Source organism: Notolepis coatsorum (assembly GCF_963971535.1).
Source record: "Notolepis coatsorum genome assembly, chromosome: 2".
NCBI lineage: Eukaryota > Metazoa > Chordata > Actinopteri > Aulopiformes > Paralepididae > Notolepis > Notolepis coatsorum.
Window position 1 is genome coordinate 80009228 of NC_140166.1, and position 12351 is coordinate 80021578.

Sequence of the window (12351 nt, forward strand, 5' to 3'; positions counted from 1 at the left end):
AACACAACAGTGAGAAACAGGAATACATTTGTTTTTTGTCCTCTGGATTTGGGCCTATTCGGGGTACAATTCAAAAGGGGGATTCTTGATAATTCAATATTACAGATAAGGTAAGCCTTGATAGCCCCCCACTGCATACTGTACATATAAACATTTTAATGTACACCTGTTTAATGTGTTGTTCATGACGCTGGTATTTTCATGGATAGTGTAGAATGAGTGGTGCATGCATAATAATACTAGTATTATTTATAATATTTTCTCTGAAGCAATCAGACTGGTTCCAAAAAAAAAGGTTCCTCCCTATGCTTCCAATCACCCTTCCTGTTATGGTTTGTAAACAACCCCAACAGCACAGCACAGACAGGTAGTTCAGAGTTAGCCAAAAACCAGGGCGTATTTAATTACAAAACAGAAATGAGCGAAAACAACAAAAAGCACAAGGGGAGAAAATGTTCTTGGCAGAGTTGTCTGCGGCTCTGCAGCTCGTCTTCAGAGCAGAGACGGCACTGTGGTGTTGCGCCTCTGACTCTGCGGCTCTGCAGCTACTTGACGATCCACTCGGGAAAACAGAGAGAGAGATAATGTCAACAAGACAAGCGAACGGAATACAATGCAGTCCAGAATTGTTTAGCTGAGTCAGTAACAACAACAAGCGGCTCCTCTTCAGTGTTACCCAAACACACAAAAAACAGAAAGGTCCCGAGTCCAGGAAAATGCGAGAAAAACAGAGTATCCAAAAAAAGTACGTTCCAAAACTCACCAAGGCGCAATTGCGCAAAGCGGTCTATGAGGCAGAGATCCAACGGATGGCAGAGAAAAGCAACAGCGGCGACTTCCATAGACGTCCTGGAGAAAAACAGACGAGGTACAACACGGGAGGAAACAAGCAGCAGCCAGTGGTAATCCAAAACGACCCGACACAGAACGTTAGGAACACCAGAGTATATAAGGGCTCCACCGAGCTGATTAGAACTCACTTCAGGTGCGCGAATGTCGGTGATCAGGGCTGGGTCCATGATGAGCTGGCGGGAGACCCAGCTCCGTTCCTCCGGACCGTATCCCTCCCAGTCCACCAGGTACTGGAACCCCCGTCCCCGCCGTCGGACGTCCATGAGCTGACGGACCTTCCACTGGGGGTCAGGGCTCCAGACTAACTTTTTTCACCACCGTCCCAGAACCGTCCCGAAATACAGTTTTAACCGTCCCAAAGTGACTGTAAACCGTCCCAATTCTTTTTTTTATATATATATATATATATGTCAACGTCAATTTGATCATATGGGGACATATTTTGTGCTGATAATGGCACAGAGGGTGAGACCAACTGTGTACCGTACCTTTTGATTATTGTAAGCACAAAGATAATAAGCAGCATTAACTAGAACGTGTCGATAATATACAGTTCCAATAATAATAATAATAATAATAATAATAGATCAAATTTATATAGCGCCTTTCATAGAACCCAAGGTCGCTTCACAATCAGGACAAAAAATGGGGCTAGGGAAATAGGGGGGAAAAAGGGGATGAGGGAAGGTTAGGGATAATGGATAATGGACCTAATCTAATCTAAACTAACTGATGGGGAAAAGCCTTGGTCAAGAGGTGTGTTTTTAGAGCAGTTTTGAAGGTGTCCAGGGTTGGGGCGCTGCGGATAACATTACACTTCTGTTATTTAAATGTGTCCTTACGTTAGAGTCAGGGGTTGTATTGTTGGATGCAGTTCCCTGTTGGTCAGTGTGTGTCTGTTCTCCATCTTCTTCTGCTGTGTTTATCCTCTTCAAATAGCGCAGCATATTTGCGGTGCTCTCTTCACTGAGAGGATGCCAGTATAGCGTTTATTTTAATTTTTATAACATTCTGATATTTTCGCGGTTCTTGTATAGTGGTCTCGTGCGACTGTCAACTATAATAAATATGGGCTGTTTTAAATTGTGTGAATAGTTGTTGTGAGTGCTCGCACTATGTTTCAATATAATCCGTTTTACCATTCATTCATTATAAACACAGACGTAAGGTGTCCACCGCGCGTCCACCGTGTCCACCGTGCTTTTTTAAGCTCCGGCCAAAATGCATGGTGACGTGTTGACCAATTTCGGAGGGGGATCCCAATGATATATCAATAAAAACGTATACGTCACTTCATGTCCAATGGATTATGTTCACGCACACAGCAAGTATCACCAGTTCCTGGCATTTCTATAGATATCTATGTTTTTTAACCTCTTTCTTTTTCGATGTCGAGATACATTTGGGGCTGCTGCAGCGCGACCTGTGGTTTGCTGATCAGAATGGTGGGCGGGAGCTTGATGCTGGATTAGCATATCGCTGCGTTGGGACGGCGGAGATAGTCATTGGATTCGGCAAATCACGCAACGTTTAGACTTCAGTGAACCCCACATGATAATGTTGCCGTCTCTCTGTCAACTAAGTCGGCACGAGACACGCACCGTTTGACAGCAATATGTGCGCGCACTGACAGTCGGCTAATTGACATTTCCTGTGAAAAAAAAAATCCTCTTCGTCCCGTTTGTGTCCCGGCAATGATTTCTGTTCGTCCCAAATCAATATTTGATCGTCCCCGGGACGACGGGACATCGTTAGTCTCGAGCCCTGTGGGGGTGTCCGTCCACCATCTCAGGAGGAGGCGGATCTGGAGCAGGAGGCATCAGGGGATTGAGAGAGACAGGCTTAACCCGGGACACATGGAAAACGGGGTGAATGCGCATGGACGCAGGAAGCTTAAGACTCACCGCCGCGGGACTGAGCACCTTCTGGATCTCAAAAGGGCCGACGAACCGGGGGTTAAGCTTCTTGGCCGAGGATCGAAGCGGAAGATCCTTGGCGGACAACCATACCCTCTGCCCAGGGTGGTACGTCGGCGCAGGGATCCGGCGTCGGTCAGCTCCACGACTGGCGCGCTCCGATGACCGGAGCAGCGCAGTCCTGGTGATCTCCCAGACCTGACGACACCGGTCGAGATGATCCTGCACGGAGGGAACTGCCACTTCCGACTCCTGTGCAGGAAAAAGAGGGGGTTGGTAGCCCAGGGATACCTCGAATGGCGAGAGGCCGGTGGCGGAACTGACCAGGGAGTTGATGGCGTACTCGACTCAGGGAAGGAACCGGCTCCAGGAAGCGGGTCTCTCGGCGGCAACACAACGGAGAGCAGACAAATTGTACCTAAAATTGTACCTCATCCCATTTCTGCTTTGCACTAGATAGTACTGTACATTAGTACACTGCATAGTATTGTGTATTGTATATTATATGGTAACTCAGAACATTGTACATATGTCTATACCGAACACTGTGACCTCATTTTCTTCTTCTAAATTCATGCTATATTATGTTATTATGTTATTTGATACTATCTTGTCTAGCACAGTCTCTGGAGCGTAACAGTAAGAAGCATTTTGTATGAAAGTATTCTGTACTTCTGTATGACAACTATTAAAGAACTTGAACTTGAACTTGAGACTCCACGCTCTGGTTCATCCTCTCTGTTTGTCCGTTGGTCTGGGGATGATAACCAGACGAAAGACTGACAGTTGCCCCCAATCCCTTGCAAAAGGCCCGCCATACCTGGGAAGTGAACTGGGGACCCCGGTCCGAGACGACGTCCTGGGGAAAACCATGGAGGCGGAACACGTGGCTTGTCAGGAGGTCCGCTGTCTCGGAAGCTGAGGGAAGCTTGGGAAGGGCCACGAGGTGAACCCCCTTGCTGAACCGATCCACCACAGTCAGAAGGCATGTGTTTCCCTGGGACGATGGAAGACCTGTGACGAAGTCCAACGCCACATGGGACCAAGGGCGGCTCGGAATGGGAAGTGGCTGTAATAGCCCGGAGTGTGCCTGGTGGGAGGCCTTGCTGCAGGCGCAGACCGTGCAGGCCAGAACAAACTCCTTGGCGTCGTTCCTCATGGTGGGCCACCAGAATCGACGAGCCAGGAAGGAGAAAGTGCGATGAACGCCGGGGTGGCAGGCAAACCGGCTGGTATGGCCCCATTGGAGAACCCGGGACCGGACTGAGTCGGGGACGAAGAGGCGACGAACGGGTACGTTGCTGGGAGCGGGATGGAAACGTAGGGCACGCCTGACCACGGTTTCGATGCCCAAGGTGACCACTCCCACCACCCTGGCCTCTGGGAGGATGGGAGTCGGATCCTCAGTGGTTGGAGCCCCCTTGGAGTGTAACCGGGACAGAGAGTCGGCCTTCGTGTTGCGGACCCAGGGCGGTGGTGAACCTCTTCTTGAGGGAACGGAACGCAGCGCAGGCCGCTGGAAACCAGTCAAACGGCAGGGAGGGAGAGGTCAGCCTGGTAATTGGTTCCGCCACCTGGCTGTAGTTCCGGATGAATCTCCGGTAGAAGTTTGCGAACCCGAGGAAGCTCTGTAGCTCCTTCCGAGAGGCGGGTTCCGGCCACTCCTCCACGGCCCGGATCTTGCTCGGGTCAGCTCGGGTCAGACCGCTCTCCACAATGAAGCCTAGGTAATCGACGGAGTCGGAGTGGAAACGGCACTTCTCTGCCTTAACGAAGAGCCGATTGTGGAGCAGGCGCTCCAGCACACGGCGGACATGCTGGACGTGTTCCTCGAGGGTCTTGGAGAAGATGAGGATGTCGTCCAGGTATACCACCACAAACTCTTCGAGCATGTCACGGAGGACGTCGTTCATGAGCGCCTGGAATACCGCCGGAGCGTTGGTGAGGCCGAACGGCATCACCAGGTACTCGTAATGACCCCTGGGAGTCTTGAAGGCGGTCTTCCATTCATCGCCCTCTCGGATACGGACCAGATGGTAGGCACTCCGGAGGTCCAGTTTGGTGAAGACGGTAGCCTGGGTGAGGGGCTCGAAGGTGGAGTTCATGAGAGGAAGAGGATACTTGTTCTTAATGGTGATCTCGTTGAGTTGGCGATAGTCAATGCAGGGTCGAAGGTCTCCATCCTTCTTTCCAACAAAAAAGAAACCGGCCGCCACCGGGGAGGAAGAGGGCCGAATGAGGCCTGCTGCCAAGGACTCAGAGATGTACTTCTCCATCGCTGCCTTCTCAGGGATGGTCAGACTGTAGAGGCGGCTGCCGGGAAGGGGGGCCCCTGAGCGGAGGTCGATGGCACAGTCGTAAGGCCGGTGAGGCGGAAGGGCCTGAGCCCGGGACTTGCTGAAAACCTCCCCGAGGTCGTGGTACTCTGGGGGAATAGTTGAGAGATCCGGGAGCGGCACACAAGGGGAACTCCGGGGCGAAGGACTGGACGCCGCCTGAAGACACTGGGCATGACAGGAGGAGCTCCACCCCCTGATGGTGCCGGAGGACCAGGCGATGTGGGGCTCATGCAGCGCGAGCCAGGGCCGACCCAGGACTACTGGGACAAGAGGGGATCTGGTAATAAAAAACTGGAGTCTCCCCACGTGGTTACCAACAATGGTGAGGAGGACAGGACAGGTGCGTTGAGTGATGTCAGCCAGGCGGTGCTGATCCAGCGCGAAGACCTCCAAGGGCCTCTCGAGGTCCTCAAGTGGAATGTTGGCCTGGGTGGCAAACTCAACGTCCAGGAAACTCTCGTCAGCACCCGAGTCAATGAGTGCCTCCACCGTCGCCCGTTGGTCCGCCCAGGCTAGGGTGACGCTCGTCAGACGGTTAGGTGGTGCACGGGTGTGGGAACAGGAAAAACGGCTCACCAGGATCTCCCGGGGTCCCGGCGAGCCTGGTCTTTTGGCCGGGTAGGGCAATTGGAGATACGGTGTCCATCCCGGCCGCAGTAGAGACAAAGGCCGGACCTGAGCCTGGACTCCCGTTCAGCCTGTCTAAGGTGTGTGCGTCCCAGCTGCATGGGTTCCTCCTCGGCCACAGACCGGGAGGGGAAAAGGCCACCAGTCGCGGAGGGGGCAGGACGGTCAGCAGTACTGTCACGAGTACGGGGGGTCTGGGGAACGTCTGGGGGTCCCAGTCGGGCTCTCTCACGCCTTCTCTCCCGGAGGCGTCCGTCGATGCGAATAGCGAGGCTGATTAGGCCCTCGAGAGACTCGGGCTCCTCTCGGGTCGCGAGCTGGTCCCTTACTGCGTCGTTGAGCCCCCTCAGGAAGGTGAGATGAAGCGCCCGATCGTTCCAACCGCTCTCAGTTGCGGCCAGTCTGAACTCCAGCGCGTAGTCGGTGACACTGCCACTGCCCTGCCGGAAGGTGCCCAACCGAGCTCCTGGGTCCTGGCCACGAGCTGGGTGGTGGAAAACCCTTCGGAGCTCTGCCACGAAGTCTGGGTAGGAGAAACAAAAATCAGCACTCATAGACCAGGAAGCAGTAACCCACTGTGCTGCTCGGCCTGTGAGCAGGTTAGTCATGTAAGCTACTCGGCCTCCCTCTGACGTAAATCGGCTGGGTTGATGAAGGAAAACCAACTCACATTGCATGACGAATGTGGCACAATCCTCGAAGTTACCGTCGAACAAACGTGGTGCGGAGAGACGGGGCTCCCGAGGTGCGAGGTCGGGAGGTGCGGGGTCTGTCGCGGCGGCGGGTGGTGATCTGGCTGGGACTCCTGGCACAGGTAGGGTTAAAAGCAGGGTGTTAAATGCTGCACTGAGAGCCTGTAGCTGGTGCAGAATATCAGCCTGCTGATTACCCTGGGTTGTCTGCTGGGTGGCCAGAGTGTTAAGAGACTCCTGAATAGGCTGGACCTGGGCCCGGAGGTCCTGCACAGCAGCCGCAGCCGCACCTAACTGTTGGGTGTGGTCGTTGGTTAACTCGATCTGGACCGCCAACGCTGCCCTAACTCTGTCTGTGTCGGCTGGGGTCGACATGGTCGGGTCGTAATGTTATGGTTTGTAAACAACCCCAACAGCACGGGACAGACAGGTAGTTCAGAGTTAGCCAAAAACCAGGGCGTATTTATTTACAAAACAGAAATGAGCGAAAACAACAAAAAGCACAAGGGTAGAAAATGTTCTTGGCAGAGTTGTCTGCGGCTCTGCAGCTCGTCTTCAGAGCAGAGACGGCACTGTGGCGTTGCGCCTCTGACTCTGCGGCTCTGCAGCTACTTGACAATCCACTCAGGAAAACAGAGAGAGAGATAATGTCAACAAGACGAGCGAACGGAATACAATGCAGTCCAGAATTGTTTAGCTGAGTCAGTAACAACAACAAGCGGCTCCTCTTCAGTGTTACCCAAACACACAAAAAACAGAAAGGTCCCGTGTCCAGGAAAATGTGAGAAAAACAGAGTATCCAAAAAAAGTACGTTCCAAAACTCACTGTTGTGAAGGGCCAGATTAAAGCTGAGAATCTACATTTATTGTTTTATATACCTTGTATATTATTTATATATACACGCTATATCCCTTTAAGCCTGCGTTTGAATCCTAGTAATATTCGCTTTCCTTATTGGATAACGCTATCGGCGCCAGACGGCGAGCCCCTAAAGTCAGGTTCAAAGGCGAGTCCGGGCATGTTGCAACATGCCTGGAGACGGCGCATTGATTCGAGACGAGAACTGAGGTTCGGCACTAGAAAGCCACTTAAGTATATATACGGCGGCAGGTGCGAACAGTAGCTGTTCATCAAGTTCAGTGTGATTCTAATGTAGTGAGAAGCAGTTCGTCTAACAGAGCGTTGAGAACCACGTGCGAAGTGAATAGTAAAAGTGTCAGATTTAATGCAGTAACGTCAAGTTCGACTTAGCTTAATGTGAAGTAAAGAGTCGTTAATTTATTGTGTATCGTGCCAACAGCAGTTCGTTCGTGTGCAGCAGTACCCAGCAGTTCGTTCGTTTAGCTAGTGGAACCTTAGCCAGTGTGCGTGGACTAAATACATTGGTGCCAGTACACGAGGAGGGCCTAGTCGGAGAACCTACTGGACATGTGCACATTGGAACCGACGGCGGCGATTGCAGAACCAGTATTGGTTGGATTATAGTGATTGTGGAACGTACTACCCTTGGAGAAGAGCATCGTTAATACCCACTGTCGTTTGGATTTAACCACCGTGAGGATCTACTTCGGGCTGGCTTCGTGGACCGAGGCTAGCTGGCTATCATCATTGCTATCGTGCAATTGGATTACAGTTATTGCTTGTGGCTGAGCTTTGGATTACAAGGACTGGATTCTGTACGTGAACCCCCTTCTTCTTCAATTGATCAGACTGAGTATCCGAACATTCCTCTCTCCTCCAGAGCTTACATCTCTGGGAGGAAACCCCTTGTCTCCAGCGGTACCAGCGTTTCCCCCTATAATTGCCATCCTACGCCAGGCGGCGTTAGCCTAGTACCCCATCGTAGGAATTATTCTATTCCCACTGACTTTTGCTACTGACTGACTTATGCATATTCTTCGCCATACAAGCGCGACCTTAATTCTCATATCTGTACAATTTGCTGCATAATAATAAATACCCTCAATGATATTTCTTTGTCACCGTGCCGTGTTATTATGAGTGTCTGCCATAATTAGTTGTACTGTCTGGCAAGTAATACTAAGTACATAACTAGCAGTGGTTTAATCTACCACAATCTTTAATACAGTCAGGGTTTTGTAACCCCTCAGTTACAATTGGTCCTTCGAGCCGGAGGGGTATCAGTAATCTTAATATCATATTAATATTGATATGGCCAGCGGCGGACACTCTCCAGACGGCTCTCCCAAACTAGAGCGCCCTAGGCGCAAACGTCAGCCCCCTCCACACCTGGAGGACTACGCTTTCGTTTTACCTCCTAGCTTATCTAAAAAGACGTTAAGCACGGATAAAACTGATAGCTTAAGCATGCCCAATCCTATCGACTTGTCGGCCCCACCAGTAGAGACCCCAGTGGGTTCAAACGAAACTGACTTAGCTCACGGGGGGGAACAAGCGGGACATGACGTGACTATACCCCAAGACAGCGCCACCGGGATAGACCCCGGAACGCAAGAGACCCAAGAGCGCGCACCCGAGATAGACCTCGGTGCGCACCCAAGAGAAGAGTACCGCGCTCAAGAGATGGACCTCGGGGCGCGGGAGAAATCAAGAAGCAGCGCTCAAGAGATGGACCTCGGAGCGCGCCAAGAGAACAGGTCCCCACCAAGTCCTGTCAGCGCCCGATCACCTCCATCAGTGTCATCCGCCAGCGAGGCTGACCAGCGACTAGCACAAGCCTTGATTGCCACACTAACTGCATCAACCGAAAGAGACCGTCTCCAAGCACAGACACTTAGTGAGCGCGAACACTCTGCAGTGGAACGAGAGCGCCTCCAAGCGCAACAACAGAGTGCGCGCGAACAGTCTGCAGTGGAGCGCGAACGTCTCCAAGCGCAACAACAGAGTGCGCGCGAACAGTCTGCACTGGAAAGAGAACGCATCAGACTGGAAGAGAGGCGCCTCCAGGCTGAAGAAAACATTCAGCGAGAACGCGCCAATGCACAGCGCGAAGCAGAGCGAGACCGTCTGCAGGCGCAGATGATAGAACAATTGATCCAGAGGGCGACCCCCCCCTCCTCCACACGGAGATCCCGGAGATCATCACGACACGGGTCGAGGGCACCTTCCCCTACCCGACAAATCTACACGGGACCCAGCCAACAGGAAGAACCTGCCTACGTCGCCGAGCCCCCTCCCCGACCGGTCTATACGGGACCCAGCCAACGGGAAGAACCTGCCTACGTCGCAGAGAAACTAACTAGAAGACTCCAGGACCTAGCGGAGGACGAGGGAGGACAGCAAGCCCACCAGCACAAACCTAATTTGGACCAGGAGGCCCAGTACAGCCCCGACCCCAGCCCCGAGTCACTGCGTTACAAACCCCCGACCCAACCCATGGGTGAGTTTAATACACAGTCAGCACCGAGGAGCAGCACCTGGGGGCCCGGCCTCTGGTACCCACCCAGCACTAACCCACGACCACCCGTACGGGGAGACTCGCCCAGGAGGCCTCTCCCCCTACGTTCATCGGTGTCCCAGCCATCCATGGCATCTTACCTTGGAACACCGACGTTCCCAGACTTTACGCGTGAGGACAGAGCACAGTACACGGAACTACGCATGTGTTTAGAGACTATAATGTCCGATGTACACGACGAGTCTTATAAATATGCCATCCTCCTCAAGCATCTTAAAGTGCCCAGAGCGCATAACATAGCGCTGGCATATTCGAACTCAAGAACCCCCTACTCAGATGCTCTGGTGGCCCTCGACGCGCGCTATGGACGCATATGGGATTACGTGATCCAAGAAATACGAGATATCGACCGCCTCCCCCCAGCCAAAGACAATAGAGCACTAGATGACCTCTCTATCAAGGTACAATCCCTTGTGGGGATGCTGGGGTCACAAAAGGAGAAGGGGAGATATGAACTATATGCAAATTCCAACGTGGAGCGGATACTGGAGAAGCTCCCTCCAGCCCGTCAAGAGCGTTTTCGGCGGCAGAAAGACCACCGCGACCCCCACGGCCCAGAACCATCCCTCCTAGACCTGGCTGATTTCCTCGCCAGAGAGGTCAGCAGTCTACGATTGGACACATTCGTGTGGAGTGGCTCTAGCCCTAGAGATGGACCGAGGAGGTTCAATGACAACCGCCGGTCCGTGACCGTTATGCACCAGGCCGAGTCAGTGCCGCAGCACAAGAACCACAACACCCCCCCCGCGAAGGGAAAGTGGAAGATTGTCTGCCAGTATTGTGAACATGAACATTGGCTGTCTCAATGTGACATTTTTAAGAAGCTGACTGCTGACGAAGTGAGTCAGTGGATCAAAGCGAACCGCCAATGCTTCCGCTGCGCGCGCAGCCACATGGCAGCTGAGTGCCGCCTGAAGAAAAGATGCAGCAAGTGCGACGGCGCCCACCTGGATGTCCTACACGACAGCAACAAGAGGAGACCCGTACCACAAAGCAGCTCGAGAGTAAACGTCATGTATATAGACCCTGCGAAGAGCGGGAGCTCCCGAGTGCTCTTGAAGGTGGTCCGAGTGCTCCTAAGCTACGAGGACAAGGTCCTGGACACTTACGCCGTCCTCGACGATGGGTCTGAAAAGACTCTCCTCCTCGCTTCCGCCGCAGCCCAGTTGGGCCTGCGGGGTACCGAAGAAACAATGACAATCCGTACTATTCGGCGAGACCTAAAGACCATAAAGGGCGAAAACGTCTCATTCACAATAGCAGCGGTCGAGCAGCCCGAGAAGCAGTACAGCATCACTAATGCCTTCACAAGCCATGACATAGGTCTGTCACGTTATACCTACCCCATCCCACAGCTGATGGAGAAATACGTGCACCTACGCCAACTGCCTATACCGTTCATCGACGGCGCCACCCCGACCCTGCTCATAGGCTCCGACCACGCAGACCTCATCGTCCCAACGGACCAGGTCCACATCGGACCCAGAGGCTGCCCATCCGCGGTCAAGACCCGCCTGGGTTGGACGCTACAAGGCCCCCTCTCCGGGTCTTCCAACCGACCGACAGCCACCCGCTGCCTCTACACGAGGGTAAGCGACGACGACACCACCCTCTTGCAGCACGTCGAGAGACTATGGACATTAGACTCGATGCCCTTCAAGAACGAACGGAAACTAGTTCGTTCCAAGGAAGACAAGTATGCCATAGCTCTCCTCGAGCAGAAGACAAAGAGGGTCGAGGTCGACGGAGTGATGAGATACGCAACTCCACTCTTGAGGCGAGAAGGGATGCCCACCCTCCACGCATCAAAGGAAGCGACCCAACGCTATCTACTGAACACCGAGCGGCGTCTAGCTAAAGACCCCCCTCAAGCCACTATATACCGCGCTGAGATCGACAAACTGATCACAGCGGGACATATAAAGAAAATCGACAACCAAGAGGCAGACCAGACGACTGAATCCTGGTACGTGCCCCACCACAAGGTCCACCACAACTGCAAGAACCGCATTGTATTCAACTGCAGTTACCAGATCGGACTACAGAACCTGAATAAATTGCTCTTACCCGGCCCGACACTCGGCCCCTCCCTCCTCGGCGTACTACTACGTTTCCGCCAAGACAAAGTGGCCATCAGCGGCGACATCAAAGGGATGTTCCTGCAGGTGCGACTGATGGAGGAGGACAAGCCCCTGCTGCGGTTCCTGTGGAGAGAGAGGATCGACGATGAACAACCCTCCATCTATCAATGGGAGGTCCTCCCCTTCGGCACCACATGCAGCCCATGCTGTGCCACGTTCGCACTACAAAAGCACGTGACCGAAGACCCTGGAGCTGACGAGGAGGTCAGACAAAGCGTAGAGAGGAGTTTCTACGTGGACAACTGTCTACAAAGCGTATCAACGCCAGAAGAAGCCGAAGCCATCCTACTTAAGCTCCGAGCCTCTCTGATCAAAGGCGGCTTCGACCTTAGGCAGTGGGCCAG